The sequence below is a fragment of the Schistocerca americana genome, chromosome 5, assembly GCF_021461395.2.
Source record: "Schistocerca americana isolate TAMUIC-IGC-003095 chromosome 5, iqSchAmer2.1, whole genome shotgun sequence".
Classification (NCBI taxonomy): Eukaryota; Metazoa; Arthropoda; class Insecta; order Orthoptera; family Acrididae; genus Schistocerca; species Schistocerca americana.
In genome coordinates this window covers 229,968,844-229,978,239 of record NC_060123.1, presented here as the reverse complement: position 1 = coordinate 229,978,239, position 9,396 = coordinate 229,968,844, and the positions used below count along the sequence as shown (strand labels likewise).

Sequence of the window (9,396 nt, the reverse complement as noted above, 5' to 3'; positions counted from 1 at the left end):
TAATAGAAAAGTGTTTCATAAACAAAGTTCACTTGCAAAAGTCTCATATGTAAACGTCACCTTCACTTCCTATAGACAACGAATGACTTCACTCATGACACACTACATACTTAATCAGCAATTCTCCCTGAACATCTTTGGAAATAAATTATTACAAGTAATTTATTTAATGTGGCTACTGTGCCATGTTATGTATGCTTCCACTTTAACTGCACACTGACCATTTCAAATTTCGGTAAATTACATTATGAAACTATTCATTCAAATTTCATAGACGACTGTCAAAATATTCCATGTTCCTCACTTTATAAGCTACCTAATGTAAACAAAGATAACTGCTAGATAGGTAGGCAAATTCAATAGCAAAAACATTTCTCGAAAAAGGTTTAAAATATGTGCGAACGTAAACTGAATCACAGCCACGGGTTTGTTGCTCAACTGACTGCTAACCATCTACCATGATAAACAGGAACTACTTTATCAATTTCTCGCTAACTCTACAGGCAGGTACTAGACGGTTCCACATTACCCACATGCTTCCACATTTACACCCCCCTCTTCTACATTGAATTTCCCAAGTTGTATGTGAGTTATCATAATGCACAAATTATTTAGAAGTAACAGTTGAACACAGTCACAAAACACAGCAGAAAACGTAAGTATGATTTGTGATACTTCAATAGAAACGCTGTTTAATGTATCTTCTTCATCGTTAATCCGGAAATGAACCATATTAATAGTGTTAGTGCATTAATATACAAACGCCAACTAAAGCGAAAACTTGCAATTATTACCTTGTCAGTTAAAGCTCCATGTTCATCGCAAGATTTGGTGTTGTTGGTATTTGGACTGAATAAATTGAGATCTTCACCAGGACAATACTACCAGGGCCACTACTGCTAGCTTTGGTATCAGTTTTGTTTGATCTTTGTAGTTGCAAGTACGCATAGTGGTGTTTGCTCTTGAAATGTGCCTCTGGATTTGTTGTGTTTCCGCCAGTTTTACCTTTCTTTACACATAAATTACAAGAAACGCTTATCATATCCAGCTTCCTAACAAACTTCCACACAACGGACCAGTGCACTGCAGACAACATGATAGATAGATGGATATCCAGCGATCACAGGCCCTGCAGACCACGCACTGCTTCCACAAACTGCTTCCATTCCTTCCTGTTTTGTGCCCGGTTCCTCTAGGTGTCTTCAATTCCCAGGGCTGCTAGGTCCTTCTGCAGGTCGTCCATCCAGCGCTGCCTTAGTCGTCCAGTGGGGCGTTTGGTGTTTGGTTTCCCCGCTAGTGCCATCTTCGCCTGTCTTCCATCTGGCATTCGAGCTACATGGCCCACCCATTGTACTCTTTTGCTCTTTATCTTCTGTAAGGTGGTTGGTTGTCGAATCAGAAGATAGATTTCCTCGTTTTTCCTCCTCCTCTGTTCTCCATTATCTAAAACTGGTCCCCATATCTACCTCATTACTCTTCTTTCAAATATTAATAGTTTTTCCCTTTCTCTCTTAGTCATGCTCCATGTTGCTGAACCGTACATCACAGCTGTGCATATCAGCGTGTTGCAGATTTTCATCTTAGTGTTCACTGAGAGATTTAGAGCCTAGCGTCTCTCTGAGGGAATGCATGTATTTCATTCCCACTGTTATTCTTTCCTTGATGTCCATTTTTGTGTTGTTGTCCGTGGTAAACCAAGGTCCCAAGTACTTGAACTGGTGTACTCTCTTGAACCTCTTGCCTGCTCTTGTCATCTTCTTAATAGCATGACCTCTGTTTTGTCTCGATTCACTTTGAGCCCTACCTTGTCTGCATAATTGTGCATTTTCTGGTACACAAGATTACACTTCACAAACAAAATTACACGGAAGGAAAAGGACGCACATTCACTTTTGGTGATATCCAGTTTGCTAACAGTGGCAACTAACTGAATATAAGTGGCGCAATAAAAGGTGCCCGATAGGTCCATCGTTCGGTTTCGTCATATATTGGATTTGTCCACAACACTTGACGTTGACTTTCCTGTTTCTTCATTGTCACCTAGCAGTTGTAGTGTCATAATTGTGTGGTGAAGCTAAATGTGGCAGTTTCTGTTTCATAGTGCCAAGCTCTGATTACGTCAGCATTTCCCTTCACACGTATTTGCCCACCGCATAGACCAGTCTCGGCATTTAGATTTTTTTTCATAATTTCCAGCAAATCTTTTTTGAAGAATGCCGATGATAAGAAACAGCACACTAGTTGCATCTAAAATCCACACCACCAACCCTCCCTGCCCCCCCCCCCCCCTCCATCAATTGGACATCTTTTGTGCCACCTATACCTGCTTCACACAGTCGAAGAGAAAGACTGGACACGATGAAAGCTCAAAAAGTAGTTAGACTCCTTCACACAGTGAAAGCAGAATAACTTTCTACTACAATTTCAAAAGAACTTTTTTAAACATTTGCCGAAAATTGCGAAATAATAATATAAAATATCGACACTCGAAATTGCCATTTTGATATCAATATGAAGGCTAAAAATATCGGCGATATGTGTCGGAATTTTGAGAGATTGCAGGGTACTCTCACTTTTGATGCAGCGCTTAATGTTCTTAGGGAAGATGATCTTTATGACTTGGTTGCTATATCTGATACGATCTGACTTAATTCATACGATGAAATGGTTGGCAGTAGGTAACGCTCTTGCTTGTGTGCTCTACGAGGTGCGGCTAGAAAAAAACCGGACTGATGCTGGAAAAAAGATTTATTTACAGTTATTTACAATTTCATGTTATCTCCTTAAATGTACTCTCCTCCTCGGTCTCTACACCGCTCCATACGAATTTTCCACTGTTCATAGCAATGCTGCAGATCATTTTCGGTAAGTCCATACATTACTTCCGTCGCTTTTTCTTTTACTGCTTCAACAGTCTCAAATCCAGTTCCTTTCAAAGCTGACTTGACTTTAGGGAAAAGAAAAAAGTCACAGGGGGCCAAATCAGGTGAGTAGGGTGGATGATCTAACATGGGAATGTTGTGTTTTGCCAACTTGACTTTAGGGAAAAGAAAAAAGTCACAGGGGGCCAAATCAGGTGAGTAGGGTGGATGATCTAAGATGGGAATATTGTGTTTTGCCAAAAACGTCTTCACTGACAACGCACTGTGAGCTGGGCATTGTCTTGGTGAAGGATCCATGACTTTTTTCTCCACAAATCGTTCCGTTTTCTCCGTACTCGCTCACGTAGGGTAGCCAGGACGCTAATGTAGTAATGCTGATTCACTGTTTGTCCCTCTGGTTCCCAATCAATGTGCACAATCCCTTTGATGTCAAAAAAAACAATCATCATTGCCTTGAATTTCGATTTTGACATTCGTGCTTTTTTTTTGTCGTGGAGAACCAGGAGTTTTCCAATGCATCGATTGGCGTTTAGTTTCGGGATCGTAAGTAAAAAACCACGATTCATCGCAAGTAATAACATTTTGTAAGAAGGTGGGATCACTTTCAATGTTTTCCAGGATGTCAGAACAAATCATTCTTCGGCGTTCCTTCTGTTCAATTGTGAGACACTTTGGAACCATTTTTGAACACACTTTGTTCATGTTGAAACTTTCATGAAGAATCTGCCTAACACTTTCCTTGTCAACTCCTGTTAACTCAGACACTGCTCTGATTATTAAACGGCGATCTTGTCGAACAAGTTTACCGATTTTTTCAATGTTTGCATCAGTTTTTGCTGACAATGGTCTGCCAGTGCGAGTGTCATCACTGGTGTCTTCGCGGCCATCTTTAAATCGTTTAAACCACTCAAACACTTGTGTTCGCGATAAACAATCGTCGCCGTACACTTGTTGTAACATTACAAACGTTTCACTTGCAGATTTTCCTAGTTTGAAACAAAATTTGATGTTAACACGCTGTTCTTTCTGTATACTCAACATTTTCCGACGCACAGACAAAACGTCACAGGAGGCAGATGAAACTCGAGCAGTGGGCGGAGCGAGAGTCAAGTGACAGGCCACGCCTTATTGCATTCGTTTTATTGTTTCACCAGTACTAGTCCGGTTTTTTTCTAGCCACACCTCGTAGTGAAGGAATAGCGATAAAGTTTACCTGCATTCAAATGAAGAGGGTGTTGAGTTAATTGACTGAAGTAAAAGCATACGGAGACTGAGGGCCGAGGAGAGCACTTTGTCAGCGGAGCCTGGGCGAAAACGTTTGCAGACTGCCAAGTCCCTTGGTCTCATTCTGCAGACACATCAGGTGGCGCCAGTCAGTCGGCGGCCGCGTCCAGGTAGGGTTGGGTTGTTTGGGGAAAGAGACCAAACAGCTAGGTCATCAGTCTCATCGGATTAGGGAAGGTAGTCGGCCGTGCCCTTTCAGAGGAACCATCCCAGCATTTTCCTGAAGCGATTTAGGGAAATCACGGAAAACCTAAATCAGGATGGCCGGACGCGGGATTGAACCGTCGTCCTCCCGAATGCGCGTCCAGGTAGGTTGACGAGTGCCGAGGATTCGCTGCACCTGTGAGCTGAGCTTTGTATGAACTGATGACAGGCAATAAAGCAGAGGATGGACCCTTGTTAGGTAGGAAGCCGATGAGACTGCTGTGAGCTTCTGCGGTTTTCCGTGGGACGGGGCAGTGGCACCCAGGCGTTCAGACTCTGCTACAAAACAGATTTGTGAAGGCACGAATCTTTTAGCGAGTTTATGGCCGTTCTTTGGAAAGTTCGAAATGGATGCAACAGGAGAGAGAGCGATCTTTTTATGGAGGGATGCAATTGCATCCAAGTCATACTTTTAGCAAAGACACGGCATAAGAGCATGGGAAAGGGGCCACAAAGCTGAATCTTTTTCCTTTTCTCCCAATTAATTTTTAAAGTCGCTAGTTGCTCAAATCCGTGTATGGAGAGCAGGGGGCAGTCTCCCAGCTTCGAATTCCAAGCTCCAGTTCGTGATTGGCTCGTGCTAAAATGGGTGTAGTCTAATCATGTAAATGTACTATGCTAAGGAGCTGACGAGGAAAGCTGAGAGAAAGAGAACTCTCTCTTGTACTGGCGGTTTGCTAGTAGTGAGCGGCAGGTCAATACCCAGACGGTGGGACTTGTGTCCTTTGCTAGTATGCCACTTAGAGCCTGTGCCAGTCACCATCTGAACCATCACACACACAGCGAGTTGTGCGTGGATGTACTCATTTGTTTTGAGTCTGCCATCTAAAAATTTGACATATTCTGTTACACATAGTCGTGGGATGGAGATTGATTGGTTGTTTTGGGGGAGGAGACCAGACAGCGAGGTCATCGGTCTCATCGGATTAGAGAAGTATGGAGAAGGAAGTCGGCCGTGCCCTTTCAAAGGAACCATCCCGGCTTTTGCCTCGAGCGATTTAGGGAAATGACGGAAAACCGAACTGAGGATGGCCGGACGCGGGATTGAACCGTCGCCCTCCCGAATGCGAGTCCAGTGTGCTAACCAATGCGCCACCTCGCTCGGTCGTGGGATGGAGACAAATTGGTTTGCAGACCAGCAAACGGGTCCACCTGTACACTGTAATCCACTGGGGTTTCACAGGCTCATAGGGATATCTGCATTCCGAATCAGTCGAACGCAAGACCGCGTATTTGCATATTTTCCGCGCACGCGCCGTTAATAACAGATTGTCGCCGTCCGTGAGTCCACTCGGCGATCGCGTCGTGGTGTGCCGCCTGACATGCAGAAGGGTTAAGTATTTGCTGCTACGGCGTAGGGCTCCAACATATGCATCTCAGCGCCCTGTTCTTTGGAACCGTATTTTTCTTTATGGTACAGTAGAATATAGATCTTTTACAGTAGCGTAGTTTTTGGGGCATACGACACATTCACAATTACGAAGTTAGATAAAGCCATTAGTTCTGGTTAGTGAGGTGTGTTGATCCCAGCTGATCACTTTGTTCACCACAGACCCTATAATACTGAAAGCATTTATCAAATAAAAATGTTTGTGAGGCGCTTCTTTAGGCATTTTCTTTTTGTTTGCCATGTGATGTTAAGAACGAATAAATCTATTATTATTTAGACCACAACTCCTCCTAGCGTTCTGATTAACATTACCTTTGCCATTTTATTAAAGTCTTGATTGTAAATGAAAGACCAGAAGCTTGCAGTGTCTTGGATGAAGTATCGATATATCGGTACGTTGATATTTTATCAACAGTCCACTTTGTATGCAGCTAATGTCCCTACAGTGTATGCCAGTATCTATGGAATCAACAATTTGAGTTCTCAACGGTGGGACAAAGTGGGACAAAGACTTTCTTTGTTGTTACCCCGCAGAAAAAAAAGAACAAGACGTGATCTCTGGTGACCTGAGAGGGCAAGAACAATGAAAAATCTTGTTCTCAACGTCCTCCAATTCAGCATTGTCAGATGGTGGTGTTACGATACCGCCGCTTCCGAAAGTAAAAGTCAAGTGGTGCACTGCGATGCACAAAAAAGAAATCATTGGAATCTTCGAGAATTTGAGGAAACAACAAATTTTGCAGTAAGTTCAGGTATGACATTTTTGCCGGAGTTTTCTCTGCAAAAACGAAAGCTCCACAAACTTTGTGGACGGAAACGTCACAAAACACTCCAGTTTTCGGCGAATGTCTTTCATGTTCGACGAGAACGCCAGGATTTTGTAACCCCCAGATACTTACGTTATGGCAGTTTGCTGGATTTCATGAAAAGATGAGTCGTTCGGAAAAGTGTCCTGAGCCATATGCTAAAACTAAACTCCTGCCGAACAGGTACCGACCGGCCGCCGTGTCATCCTCAGAGCATAGACGTCACTAGATGTGGATATGGAGGGGCATGTGGTCAGCACACCGTTCTCCCGGTCGCATGTCAGTTTCCGAGACCGGAGCCGCTACTTCTCAATAAAGTAGCTCCTCAGTTTGCCTCACAATGGCTGAGTGCACCCCGCTTGCCAACAGCGCTCGGCACACCAGTTGGATACCCATCCAAGTGCTAGCCCAGCCCGACAGCGCTTAACTTCGGTGATCTGACGGGATCCGGTGTCACCACTGCGGCAAGACCGTTGGCTGAGACATATCCTGGAGAACTGAAGTTCGTACCTTTTGTTCTGGACGCCGGGTAACTGCAACTTGTGAGGCATTATATTCTGCTGTCGATTGAGAACACGCCACGCCATTGTCTGAGAAAGATGAAGTTCCTGGCCTGCCCATCTTATAGACTTCCGAGGGCTCCGTGTGAACGCGTCTCGGATACGCTCCATATTTTCATCACACATGCGTGGCTGACCAGTACTCTTCCCTTTGCATATACTACCGACTTTCAAACATTTTATATGCCAGTCATAAATCTACTTGTGCAGAGGCGACTTGTTACTGAATCGAACGCGAAATGCACGTTGCACTTGAAAAACTGACTGACTTCGAGCCCAACACACAAACTGATTTCTCTTGTGGTATAGTCGCCACGTTGGTACAAACAAACAACACCGTAGTTGTGTCGAAACTTTGAACCTTCCTCTATCCAGTGACATGCGCAATGTGGTTCAATCTTTTATAGTATGTCTGTAATAAACAACTAAAATGTGTTCTTTCTTTTTCAATCACTCACTATGTTCGCCATCTGTATATAAATTTCCTCTCTTATTATTCTCTTGGAAGATCAGATCCATTAGTTGAACACTGAACTTGATTGTTCTGAATTTCCTCAAATACGTTCTTCCATGCATCACTGACAGGATAATGAGGACTAAATGACAGGTGTTTAGCTGTAAAATTTGATTTCTTATTGTGAACCTATTTTGCCTGACAAATATGTTTGGGAGGGGGGGGCCAGGTCATTTAAATTCTGAATAAACGAGAAGATCTCTGTCAGCTCAGCTTTAAATACATGGTGTTCGTCTTCCGTTTTTCTTTGCTTCTTCTTTATAACCATGGCAAGCAGGGCTCATGAAACTTCCTGGCAGATTAAAACTGTGTTCCGGACCGAGACTCGAACTCAGGACCTTTACCTTCCCAGGCAAGTGCTCTACCAACTGAGCTATCCAAGAAAGACCCACGGCCCGTCCTCACAGCTTTAATTCCGCCAGTACCTCGTCTCCTACCTTCCAAACTTTACAGAAGCTCTCCTGCGAACCTGGCAGAACTAGCACTCCTGAAAGAAAGGATATAGCGGAGACATGGCTTAGCCACAGCCTGGGGGACGTTTCCAGAATGAGATTTTCACTCTGCAGCGGAGTGTGCGCTGATATGAAACTTCCTGGCAAATTAAAACTGTGTGCCCGAGCGAGACTCGAACTCGGCACCTTTGCCTTTCGCGGGCAAGTGCTCTACCATCTGAGCTACCGAAGCACGACCCACGGCCCGTCCTCACAGCTTTAATTCCGCCAGTACCTCGTCTCCTACCTTCCAAACTTTACAGAAGCTCACTTGCGAACCTTGCAGAACTAGCACTCCTGGAAGAAAGGATATTCGGAGGAGAGCTTCTGTGAAGTATGGAAGGTAGGAGACGAGGAACTGGCGGAATTAAAGCTGTGCGGACGGGGCGTGAATCGTGCTTGGGTAGCTCAGTTGGTAGAGCACTAGCGCGAAAGGCAAAGGTCCCGAATTGGAGTCTCCGTCCGGCACACAGTTTTAATCTGCCAGGAAGTTTCATATCAGTGCGCACTTCGCTGCAGAGTGAAAACTTTATTCTAGAGGGCCCATGAAAGTGTTTCAATAAAGGCATCAACACAAAATACTTACAATTCTGAAACTGATGAGAAAAGTACCTGGAGGATTTGCAGTTGGTTAAAAAAATACACTTAGCTTTACCCTTCGAGCAGGTACTTTTGCAGGCAATTCCTTCCCCTCAGTCTATCCTTTTTCGACTTATCCGCTCTCTCATCTGCCGACTAGCACTGAACACTGCACCGTGAGACTGCTGGCTCACTGTCTCACTCAGCTCGTGCTTGAATCGAGCCAACTTCCCCCGAGAGTACACGTCGACTGAAAGGTAGCGGTCCACAACTGCGCAGAACGACAGAGAGTGGGGGCGAAAAGTGCCGCTTGTGAGGTGACCTTGGAGGGAAGGCAAAAAACTTCGGACAGAGACAAGTGGAAATGCCAAACCGCAGGGCTTAACTACGGTTCTGGTCTTTCCTGCGGGGACACGCGCTCGATTGTAACACATTGTATAACATGATGCAAAGATAGGACTCCACGATACGCGTTGACAAGTTATCTTTCTGGAAGCGTTACGTGAGCGCGTTGTAGAAGAGCCACACTCGAAGGGCCAGAGAGCCGCAAGTGGCTCGCGAGTAGCCGTTTGCCGTCCTCTTCACCAGGAGATTCATATTACCGCTGATGTTTTTTATCGGCGGTTATCAAAATCGTTTTTCGCTGATTTCAACGTAGATCAGTCAGTTGCTACTTGCGTTCTGAA

General features: G+C 44.5%; 1 pseudogene; it reads right to left on the bottom strand.

Moving 5' to 3' along the window:
• Window positions 1-6,926: 6,926 nt before the first annotated feature.
• On the bottom strand, window positions 6,927-7,044 carry LOC124617101 (annotated as a pseudogene).
• Window positions 7,045-9,396: the final 2,352 nt, after the last annotated feature.